Genomic DNA, 13074 nt, shown 5'->3' with positions numbered 1-13074 from the left:
GTCCATTGGCTGGGTCATGCATGTGAACTGAACTGTGACTCCTGGATCTAATGGCATCAGTCACTCCTGTCAGAGCAGCCTCAGTTGCTGTGAAGCAGGAACCAGAATAAGATCCCTGCAAGGGGACATAGACAGGTTTGGTCAATATATTATTCACTGTGTCTACACTGACAGCTGGATTGGATCCAAACACCCTGGCCACCCTCTGTATTTACCAGAGGCCTTTAGAAACTGCATCTCTGCTTTAGCACAGTGGTGCCCAGAAGTACCAAGCCCTGCTGAGATCCCAAAACAAAGGTTAGAGTAGGTCAGGGCAGCAGTAGCCATGGGAAGAAAATGGCAGGTTTCTGTCAATGTCCAGTTAGAGATTATCACAGCTCTGTGGGATACTTTTCCTAAAATAGGCCAGGTAATGATGTCTTGCCTCTGAGGCTGACTGAGCTACTGTGCAAGGATGCTGCCAGTTGCAATTGGAAGCAAATAGTTACAAAGAGGTTTTTTAGCTGAATTAAGATCCCTTCCTCTTGCCCAGCAGTGGATACTCATTTTCTCATGCTCTCAAAGAAACACCTATATTGGATTTCTAAAGGACCAACTTTGTGTTCTGCTACAGTGTTCCTGCAGAGACTACCTTGGTTTATTATATCTGAGTTACCCAGTCCCTGCTGTAGGCTCTCATACCCTTCAATGTGAAAAAGTACAGAGTCAGGGCAGCACGGAAATAGATACTTCATGGAAAGTCCTCCACAAGCTTAACTAAAATACAGTGAGCTGTGAACCCACCCAAGGAACACTCAATCCTAATCACACTCAAAGCTCAGGCTCAACATCAGGTTGGAGCAGAACATCAATTCTATGATTCTGTGATCAAGCTGCTGATCAGTGCTTTATTACACAGCAGCTGTGCTACGGTAACTGTCTGCATGATGCTCCTTAGCCTGCACTAACATCCCAGATAACAGAGCATGGATTATCCCCAAGGGGAAAAAATAAAAATTAAAAAAATAAAATGTTACATCATGCTGCACCATTCACAGACTTAAAACACGTGACCAGAGGGGCAGTCACCAGTGCCCATCTGCCTCCCAGTAACAGGCTGAGCTGCTTTAATTTGGAAAATGTCCAAGCCCTGTATTTCACTGTATCTTTTTTTAATATATACACTGGAGGCTGTTTCAGATGTTAGGCTTTGTAGTTTAGGGCTCTTCTGTGGTCTTTAGAGAAGCACAGTGTAGTACGTTTCCTGAGAGCACCCTTTGCAGGCACTGGGGAGGATCACACTGCCTGGCATTACTCTCCATGCCAGGAAGACATGCACTGCTCCTCTCAGGCCATTCCCAGCCTCTCCAATTGCACAGGAGTGAGCCCTATGCTGGTTTATACATTTCGAAGTCTCATTAAGACTGACACACTAGTGTAAGTTTCTTATTCTTATTAAAAGGGACATTTAACTCTGAGGTCCTAAAAGAAGAACGTGCGCATGCTGTAGCCACCCAGAAGCCCTTCACATACTTCCTATGTGCTGAGAGAAATGAGTCACTTCCACTGGGCATCCACCTTCATCTCTGTGAGAGTACAGGCTGCCTGTTGAAGGCGAGGCACTGAGGAAAGCCAGAGACACATCGACACTGACTGACTTGTTCTGTACCTGCACTGAGTCGGTACAGACAGACATATTGTCCTTAATCTTCATTAGCACAGAGCTCTGCATCTGAAAGGGAAAATCAAACACTGGGAGAAGACAAGAAAAGCCTGACAAAATGAACACGGCCATCTTCCTACCCATTTCTTAACATAAGAGAAAAGGATACTGTGATTTAGATTGTAAAAGGAGCCCCCCTTTGAGAGAGATGTCTAAATGAGCTATTCTTCCCTATGCTCCATCTCTCACAGATGCCACTAAATGATAGTAATGGAGAGCTAAGCTGCCATCCTTTTCCTGGAGTGACTTCCAATTACTTTGGCTACATGTCTGGTTTTGGTCAAATTCTATGTTTTATTAAGTGACCTCAAAATCTCTTACAAAGATGAAAACTAGCATTGACTTTCTTTCAGAGAGGAGAAACTAAGACATATCATGGCATGGGATCTTGTCCATGGTTTCAGTGATTAGGAATAGCTGGAGATGATTTTACAGCCGCAGAGTAATTCAGGCTATATCATTCAGGTTGGTGCTGGGTAGCTGCAGTTAGCTTTTGTTCCTGCAAGGAAACAATTCATTGATCAAGGGATTTCTCAAACACATATATCTTGCATGCACACATGGAATTAATTGTAACTGCCTTCAATCTAAACTACATGAAGTCATTAAAATTCATTCCAATTAATGGCAATGAGCTGAAAACAAGCCCAACACCTGCAAGCCATGGAAGAATCAGCAGTTACAGTAGTTTACATATGCTACCCCACAGTGGAAATTCTTCAGGAGCTTTAATGTGCAGATTGTGCACTGAAAAGAAGGGTTTCTCTGCTCAGAGAGATCTTCCCACCTAAGGAAGCAGTGAGATTAGAGGAGCCAATGCCCAGTGTGCCTGTAGCACACTGCATGGGAAGTCAGGTCCTGAAGCACCTGACTGGGGGACTTTGGAAAAACTTTTATCCTACAGCCAGGGAAAGTGAAGCACAGAAGGAAAGGCTTGCTTGCAGTTGCGGTTGTATCTGAGTCCCACCTTGAGAAAGAGGGTACACAAAATTATTTGCCTGATTAGGGTTGGAGCAAGCAGGCAGAGTCTGCAGTCACAGTAGCTTATGCTGCTTCAGCAGAGAGTTGAGAAATAGGAATAACCAAAAAAAACAGGATGCTGATAGCAGGCAGTGCTGGTGGTGAGAACAGCCCAACAAGCTGCTGAGGTCCAGTTGCAGCTTCCAACCTCTGCTCAAAACATCTATTTATCAACTATAGCTGAAAGCATGAGAGTACACAGATTATCTGCAACAGCCCACAACACAGCAGCATCTCCCAGCACTGCACCAGCCTCTGAACTAGAGGGGTAGAGCTGAAAACTCTCCACAAAACCAATTCCCTTCCCAGGGATCTCCCCAGCCAGCTCTTGATATGTTAGCTCCTGGGGATTTCACATTATTCTCACCCACAATGAATATGCAAACTGCTATAAAACCACCTTTGCTTTATGTCACTCCATCATCCATAGCCTGGGCTGATGGACCTTTTTGGGAAGGAAGGAGGAAAAAAAGGAAGAGAGAAAAACTTCTGAAATTCATACATACTACTGCCTGTGCTTTTGTAACACAGCAGCACTTCAGAGACAGAAGTGCACATTGTGTTTGCTCCCTCTCCTATCTGCAGCATTGATATTCGCTTTAATGATCTTTTTTTTCATTTTTTCACTGAGTGTTCATTGGGAATCATCTACGTCTCTGTTCACCTACCAGGAGTGAATGAACCACAAGTGCGTTTTGTATTCAACTTAACAGGCTGATTGACTTTAGACTAAGTTTCACTATTTCCCATCTGACTTTCATTACCTAGAATAAGATGGTAAGTCAACCTGAACTGAAAGTAATTAAGGGAGCTTTGGAGAGGAAAAAGAGAAAGAAAAGAAGAAAAAAGCATTCTTTCTTCAAACACATAATTGTATGAAAATAACACAAAATGCAAATGACTTATAGATGCGCCAATCTGACTCTTTTATTGTCACATTGAAGGCAGCAACTACAAAGGGCTAATATTTGTAATCTGCAGACACAGTAGTACTACTAACATATGTTATTTAGCACCTTCCAAAAACATCTCCTGGGTTTGTCTAACAGTATCTGAAGCAAAGTTAAAAATTCTTTCCCATTTAAACCCCAAAATGATGAAACAAGCAAGATGTGAAGCAGACTCACACAGCTTAAAACCCCCCATCTTGTACTTCACAAAAAGTGAAGTAGAGCCTCTTTGTCAGCATGACTGTGTGCAAGATCAAACAGGTAGCTTTAAGGATTGTGTTCAAGGCTGAAATATTTTAAACGTGCTTTCTGCAAACTTATGGAGGTTTATGGGACAGTATGCATCAGCTGGGTGTTTAAGAGTGCTGAAGGAATGGATGGATGCATGAATGGATGGATAGATATCTTATGTTCTACTTACTGTTTTGCTTTTCACTGTTCATGACATGTATGATCTGCCTCCAGCCCAAAATAAATTGAGCTCCTTTCAAAAAACACTTTATGGTGATTTTAACCTAGACATTATGTTGCTTAGACCACAAGGTCTCCAAGAAGAGATAACAGGCTCAATATACAGCCCATCACTCATGTGAACAAGAGAGAGATTAGGCAGAAAAGGCAAGGAGTAATGACAGCAAATCCCCATGAACAAGGCAAGAACTGGCAGCACAAGAGGAGATCTACACGGTACCAACTTGTTTGAATCTTAGTTCAAACACCTGATAAATTCCCACCATTGAGTGAGCTTTGGGTCAGTCTTCTGAATAGCACTTCCCATAAAGGAGAAGGCTTCAGCAGACAGGAAAAGCTAAGCTCTGACATTAAAGCCTGCCTTCATTTCAGCAGCAGAACAGATTAAGGACAGAATTTGGGTCCGGGTTTTTCATCAGGGCAGGACAAAGCACAAAGTTTGTCCTCCCACAGAAATATGTAAAGTAAACAACAACCATGGGGCTGCTGCAGCTGTTGTGAGATGTCTGTGAAATCAACAGGTTTCTGGCCAGTGTTTTGCTCGCAATGCATCAACTGGAACCACACGTTGAATGTGCATCCATAGCCTTTGGGGGCTTGCTTTCGGATAACTTAATATGAAAAAACATTTTCTGTCTTGTTTCCAGGCAAGTCTGTATTGCTGGGGATTTATCCTCTAAGCAAGCTCCTCTGTCACATTAAAAATAGTCAAACCTCTTGTATCTTATTACAAAGAAGAATGTGTCTTTAGATAGTGTGTTTAAGCATCCAACATAATGAAAGAGGATAATTTATACATCAAATAATAAGCTGCCACTTTGTTCTGTGATGTTGAATGGTGTGAAATTCATCTCTTGTGATACCTCCCAGCAGGAACTGCAGGGAATATGGATGTGAGAAGAGTGCCCTGGGTAGCAGAAGTCTGCAAAACAGCATCATCCACCAGTTTTCTGTCAGGCTATGAGGTTCCAGCACCTCCTTTACAGATTTCCAAGCAAGAATTTCCACATATAAGATACAGGCAGGGGATGCATGCTTAGGGTTGTCTGCTCACTTGGTTTGTTTGTAGGTTCTTAGTCTGTGTTTGTTGCTGGTACCTAAGTGCCTTTCTGTCAGGTAGCAGTAATATGATGAACCTCTCTTATGCTGGGTCTTTCAGCTGTGCTTAGGAAGGGAACATATTCTTGGAACAAGTCTTACTTGGTCAGGAATTTGCTTTCTTCTGTTTTATCAGGAGAGCAAGATCTCGTTTATCAAAGCTGTTGCAAGGCACCATAAGGGCAAGAGCATATTCTCCTTGAAGAGTGTATCAGATAATATCTCTGGAAATCAAGACTCTCCACTATGTGGATGACCCTATTAGCCTCATTTTGTGGGAGAATCAAATGCATAGGACAGGATACAGGATACAGGAAATCTCTGGCAGCTCTGAGAACAGAAGTGGGATTTCTTCACTCTTGGTTGGTGTCCCAGGACCATCATTCTTCAAGTCTAGTGCTCATATATAACAAATCAAATAGAAACAGTTCATCTTAAGCCCTGCCCATCGATACCAGAATTATCAGTTTCTCTATCATCCACTGTGAAATGTCCACCCTGTCCTCGGAGCCTTTCTGTGTAACAACTTTGGCTCCACCTTATGTGATACAAACAATCTTCAGACAGCATGCCCTTGATACAACACTGCTTATCCTATGTGGCATGACAATGGCCAAGCAGCCTTTTACCATTTTCTGCTAATTTCTAGTGATGCCAGGTCCAGCTGAGCAAAAATGGTATCAGCTTTTCAGAGTTCTGGGTGCAGTGGGGCCATGAGTTGATGTTTTTAGCAGTTACTGCCACCTCCTCCTAACCCTACCGTAGTCTTGTGACCCAAAGGAAAAAAAGATTTTTTTTTCACAGTTTGCTTTTGAACTCATTTAGTTCCCTGACCCTGGTCACAGCACTTTTGCACAAGCAGTGGTGGCTGTGCAGCAAAGATAAGAGCAGGAAAAAACAGCAAAGGGAATGGAGGGAATTGAATACCTGACTCTGAATCATCATGAAAGATTGTCTTGGGAAATCAAACCTCAGTGTTCCCACCTGCTTCTGAGATTTTAACAACCCTTTCCTCTCTAATTGTTTAACTGATTCCTGAAATTAAATCAAAGTAGGACAATTGTGTCTGATGTTTATTTACCTGAAACGTTGCTGCTTTTATTTCAAAGAAAGGCTGTTATGCCTACAAGCTCCTTTGATTATATGTGTGTGTAGATATATATATATATATATATATATATATATATATATTTGCTCAATGTGGATCTTGATTTAATAATAAGAAAATATTACCCCTGTCTGCCAATCTTGTCTGGACTATTTATGATGATTATGCTACTAGGTGCTGTAGAGTTACTTATTTGTCAATATCTACTCACTAATTTATTTGTTCATAATATTTTTCTTAATTTACCTGCAAGGCTGGTTTTCCTCCATCTCTATTTCTGTTAAGCAACAGATCTTCCCTTATGAAGAATGGAGGCAGATTCAAGGCCTTTGGGATGACATTGGAGGATCTGGGTAGGTCTTTTCCCAGAGCTGCTAGGAATCTCAATACATTATGCAAATCTTATAGAGTAAGATACTGAAAAATAAGCTTTATAAAGGATTAGTCAAAAGATTTTCCTCCAACTTCACACCTCAGTGCCATCTGTGCCACACAAGGAACTCAGGGGGCTTTCACAGGCCAGGGTAGAGCCTCTGTCTGGAGACAGAAGACACAGGAGGGAGGGAGGGAAGGGAAAGCCATTCTTCCAGGTTGCCTGAATTATTCTTGAGGCAAGTACATACCTCTCAACTGCAGTGAGTTTTATCTTCCATTCACTCCATTGAGTTTCCAGCAGCTGGCTCTCCTTGCTTGCTCTTCCTCCACTCATCCTGGTTTTCAGCCCAATGGCCAGCTTGGCCATTCAATAATTTTTCAGCACCCTTTTTGGTCCTGCCACCTGATACAAGAGAGGCTTTTAGACAAAAACAGTTTTGTGGAAATACTGTCCTCTGTATTTTTTCAGGCACAAAACCAGAAGCCCCCAAAACCTTTGATTTGGGTTTGCTTTTGGAGGCCATTTGCATGTCTGTAAAATTATGTTTGAATGGCAGGGTGGAGTAGAATAAATCCACATGTTGGGCAATTACCCAACTGTTAATTTTGATAAAAACACTAGCGTTTGATTTGAAATGCACTGAAAGCATGGGAGTCGCCAGCCACATTCAGCGTGTTCTGGAGCAATCATTCCTTTAACTTTAGAGGAGCTGTTTTATCTCAGCACCCCAGCAGTGAGCAAGTGGAGGAGCCATGTCAAATGCGAAATAAAAATGAGCAATGCCTATAAAAGAGAGATATCATGAGAATCTGCCACTTGGGAATAATGAAAAGCTCGAGCAGGTTGCGCTGATTGTGCAACCTACTAGAGGCCTGTCAGCTTTGATAACAATGGCAGCCATCAATTCCTGTAAAAATGGCAACAGCATGAATTGGAAATTGTGAAGCACCATTTAGGGTCGAAATGAGATTTTCTTCAGAATGCATTTGTCTGCGTGTTCCCACTCACTTGAAAAGCTCTGGACAGATCAGAAGGAACGTGAAGTAGCCAGGGTTGCAAGGTTGTTGTTTTTTGTTTTTTTTTATTCCTCCTTCATACAAAGCAGTTTTAAATGCCAAGAGCTTTCACAAAACAACAGCAGTTTCAAATCTGCCAAAGGGCAATTTAAAAGTGAAAGGTATTCTCTTTAAATTACCTTGGAAAATGATACATGTTATGAAAGGGGTTTACTTTTTGGAGTGTTAAAGAGATACCAAAAATCCAATTTTATTGTCAGATTACTGAGGCAGGCAGTGGCGGGGAAAGAGCTGTGTAAAATTGCCTGAGCTCCTCTTTGTACTCCACATATGCCTACTTGCCTTTCATGGAGACCTACAAGGATGTAGCAGACTGGATTGAAATAAAGCTGTGACTGTTTGGAAAGTCTTTTTTTTTTTTTGTCCTTTTTTTTTTGATTATTCAAAAAAGAGGTCAAAACTTCCACGAATGGTACATATTAATAATGGTGAGAGCACACAGCTTGAGATAATGCTGGTCGAACTTTCTAGAGAGACAGCAGTCATGAGCAATTTTTATATTGTCTAAAGGAAAGCTGAGCCAGAAGAAGAAAATAAGTCTGTGAGTTTTAATGCCTGATTCTAGCTACAGTATTTAGGATGTGGATTTTTGCATGTTTTATATACCCCCCCACCCCCCAACCCTGTGGTGTAATGAAAGGGTTCTTTTAATTTTCATTTTTCTGAACACCTTCACACCTATTATTCCCCATGGGAAAGAGCAAATCAAGTTGGCCTCTCAAATGTACCTCTCTTAAGATTGGCTGGATGGAAAATAACAGCACAGGCCTTAAATAAAATAATAAAATAAAATAAAATAAAATAAAATAAAATAAAATAAAATAAAATAAAATAAATAAAATAAAATAAAATAAAATAAAATAAAATAAAAATAAATAAATAAATAAAATAAAATAAAATAAAATAAAATAAAATAAAATAAAATAAAATAAAATAATAAAATAAAATAAAATAATGAAAGAGCCTGGAATCTAAACAGGATGAACATAATTGTTGCATTCAGTAAAAACCTTGGGACTGATTTTCTCCCAAGACAAGCGGTGAAACATAAGCCAAGGGATGGGTTCATTCATATGCACTTTATATGCAATAGAGGCTCTTTCCTTATAACTCCCAAACCTATTTTATTTTTTTTATTTGTTCTTGAATCTCTTTTGATCTGTCAGAGAAAGAAGAATTGGTAAAAGGAGGCTACATCTTGAAGAGCCTAGCACACTTACTGTCCAGCCAGCAGACTTTTCTCCCTCTGAAACTGCAGAAGGCTTCTGCCTTCTCTTCCAGGCCAGTCTAGCCTGTGATAGCTTTGTCCCTGTGGCTGGAGACGACGCTCATCCACTCCAACCTGAATGTGACAGCAATGGATGTTGCCCTCATCCAGTTTCTAAGAGACAAATTCTTAACTCAAGGAAAGCCAAGGGATCAGATCTGGCTCCCTTGGGGCACAGTGCTCCACTCACTGATGCCAGTCCTGCAGCCAGCGCCAAGTTATCTCAGAGGTAGAACTGGGAAGCCTTTTCCATCTCTCCATCCAAACTTCTTGAAAACAACGCCACAAGGCACTCTTCCTCTCAGAAAGTCCCTTTTCAGGCAGGATCAGATCTCATGGCCTTTTCCTATAGGACCACCCCCTGTGTTCCCCAGCTCTGTCCTTTGACCTGTGCAAAGTCACAAGGCTTGCTGGGAAGTTTTTAAAGCAAAAAGGCCAAAGTTGGCTTTGTGATTTCTTCGAGTGCCAAGACTTGCCTTCAAGGGACAGAGATAGCAGCACTACCCTGTGTGAAACACCCTGTGTCCTTACAATCCAGGATATTGCAAATAATTGTTATGAAAAAAAAAACAGCTGCAAACAGCAACTCACTGCTGGCTTTTAACTTGTGTTTTCCTTGCCAGCTTAGGTTTATAGAAACACACTGGCCTTTACCAGAGAATCTTAAATCAGAAAGAATGACAAGAAAAAAAAATTTTTTTACACTTCCCCTTGTTTCTTGCTTGCTTTGCTATTTGAACTTTAAAATTCTTCCATCAAGTACGCTGCAAATCTGTTTTCAGAGTACGTGGTGTACATAGGCACACATACAAAGTCTGAGTCCATTGCATCTGTCAACTGCAGTGGGCTCTTTTCTCCTGTGCTTTTTGGAGATGGCTGGGGACCGTGTTCTCCAGCCTCCGGAGAAATAAGCAGTGATGCAGCTGAGATAACAGATTCAGACTAAGGGGGAATTGAAAACTTGTTTGGGAATTTGTCACATTAGAAAACTGTGTTAAGAGAATGGAAAGTTTAAAAAGCCAAACACACCAAAATAAGGCATTATGTCCTTCTTAAAAAAACAAATACTGATTTGCCATCATATTGAGAATAAGGACGCACTTTCTAATTCTGGGACTGTATGAAGGTCTTCTCTTCACAGGACCCGAGTCTCATTGCAAAAGTAAAATGAACAGTGCTCCTGGAGTGCTCAGTAGTGGTATATATCTAAGGAATATCTGTACACACACATGTGCACATGAGTATCTTCCCACCACCAGAAGCTCTGATTGTATCTGCTCGTTGAAAGCAAAGTTTGTCAAGAGAAGTTTCCAAGGATAAACAAAGCTCGCTGCAGGAAAATGGTATTCATATCAGTGGCAAAATTGCTTCAGCTTGAGGGGCTGGGTGCACGGAGGGGCCATTTCCTCAGGTGGGTTTGTGAAAAGCAAGATATTTGACCATTTGTGGCTTGCCAGGGACTTTGCTTTTGAGGGCCTGAGGGCTCTCAGCCTCCCTGATTATTTGCTGTTCCCAGCCTGCAGCTGCAGCTGAAGCAGAATTTTTCCCATATTGTTTTATCTTCAAATGCTGGCTTTTCAGTCATACCATGTGTAGGTAACAGATGCTTCTCTTTGTTGTGAAAAATATGTTTGGCCAGGTAGAGAGGGCAGCCTTGGAGGAAAGATCAGCATATCTTCCAAACAGAGCTCTTGGAGAGCACTTGTGGCCAGTTGGAGTCTGGGTATCCACCTTATGGGAAAGCCCAGAGAGGTTCACATGGCAGAGATGGGTCTAGGTGAAATCACACAAATGAATGCATTGGGCTGTAACAGGGGCTGTCAGCACAGCAGTGATGGCAAGACATTTGCAGAAGCTACACATGCTTGTGCTGTTCTGGTTGTACTTGTATATTGCAGCCTTTCCCCAACACATCTCAATATCTCCTGGGTGTCCTGTGGTGTGCTTCAGTTGTCCCTTTCAGGTCACGGAGTGATGCAGATTCAGCTCCCTTCCTCTGCCAAGAGATTTCTATTAATTTTCATCAACTCCATAAGCCATATTTTGGTGATTCATTCCCACTAGAATCAAAGGGTTTAAGTTTCCCTTCAGCCCTTGCTTCCTCATTTGTCAGCCTGCGGTGGCACTGTGATAATGAACGCATTAGAGGCTGGGAGAAGTTCACACTCTTGCTGGATGCAGAAGGCTGGCAAAAGCTAATTTTGGCAGGCTGGGAAACAAAAGCCTTGAGAACAGCTTCAGGCTCAGTGTGTGCTTCCAGAACAGTGAGGGCACATGGTACACTGCTCACCCATCTTTGATATTCCACTTCCATCATAGTCACAAAGAAGTAATCGATTAAAAATTAATACTCCAGCTCCAAGGTAGCAGTATTATTTCCTAATAAGTTTCTTGCCAGCTACTGCAAGGCAGTAAATCTGACATGACATGGTCATAAGAAAAAATAAAATAAAATTCACCTTTTTTTTTTTTTAATGTCTGTTCAGAATTCACCCTCGTGCTTGTGGCAGTTTCCAGGTGTGGAGAATCTTGCCCATCCTTTTTAAGCAATGTGTGGAGCACTAGTGAACAACAGCTAATTGCAATATTTGGCCTGATGAAGCCTTTGCAGAGTTCAGCAACACCCACATCATTAGAGGCCCCTCTTTCCTCTAGGGCACGTAAGCCTGTTCATCACATCACCATCTACCCACCTCCTTAGCACTTCTGTGCTAAGCCCTGACAGCTTTAGACAGATTTAGGCTAAATCTGAAGTGGAGAAAGATCTCATACCTGGGGTTACCAGCAGATTCGCCATTCAAACACTCTTACTCAGAATTTCCTCACCATTACTGTTCATAATCCATAACATAATTTCACCCCTCTGTTTCTCCTCCCTAATGTCTCATCCTTCCAACAGAAAAATGATGCTGAGAGCTGATATGTTCTCACCCCAAAAGCTTGGTGTTGACAGCTACAGCAGTGTTTATCTCTTACTAACTCTGTAGCACCCCCAAATTTAATCTCCATAGTACTTGGATGGACTGACTTACCTGCCATGAACCCAGTGACCCAGTGTTTGGCATCTTTAAGCCATTTGCCAAGTGTGAGCAGACTCTGACCAGCAAAGGGCATTTCTAGCTGGAGAGAGGATTTAGCAATGCAAGTAAGAAACAGCTGCAGTGAAATAAAGAAAATACTGATGTCCATTATGAGCTGAAAAGTCTAACCGTAACCAATAAAGTTCCTCTTCTCCCCAGCCTAAAAATATCTGTTTTTAGGATTAACTCATAGCTAGTCAACCTTCTCACCTTCATCCCTTTAATGTTTAATACACGATATTAAAGCAGAAATTAATGCCCTCAACTCTTTTTCAAGAAACAGTGTGAGGTAAACTATATCTTAATGTGTGTCTTGATCTTTTTGCCAAGGGAAGCTTTCCTCTCTTTCCTTCATAAACCTTCCTGGTAAACTGGTACTGCTGATGACCTGCTCTCTGTTGGACTGGCTTTATCGTTTTCTCCATGTAATTATTGTTTTTGCCATGGCCGTTGTGCTCTGAGGTTCAGTCCCCAAACTCCCAACAACCAACAAATACCTGTGTGTGCAGTTCTTTTCTGAAGCAAAGTGCTGGAGATCTTTGTTCAGATTAATACCAGGCTGGAAGAGGAGAAACCATCCACACCTTTTGGGAGAGCCCTGCCCCTCGCACGAGTGCGTGCAAACACACCTGGTGAGCTCCTGCATCCAACAGCACCGTGGGCCCCTCCCTGTCTCCTGTTCCATGCTGGAAAGTGGCAAAGCTGAAAGCAAAGACAACCAAGGGCAGCGCAAGCACCCGGCTTCCCAAGTGACAGCTGAGCCACAGCAAGGCAGCACGCCGAGCCCAGGCCCCCCGTCACTCAGCCCTCTGCCTAAACCACAGGGCTATTAAGCTAATAGGCATTAGTGTATGATTTTTCCCACAGGAGCATTTATTTCCTTGTGTGGTTAACAGCTCCGTCTTGTATTTCTCACTGCCATTGCT

Source organism: Anas acuta, chromosome 6, assembly GCF_963932015.1.
Source record: "Anas acuta chromosome 6, bAnaAcu1.1, whole genome shotgun sequence".
Lineage (NCBI taxonomy): Eukaryota > Metazoa > Chordata > Aves > Anseriformes > Anatidae > Anas > Anas acuta.
This window is presented reverse-complemented; position numbering follows the sequence as displayed.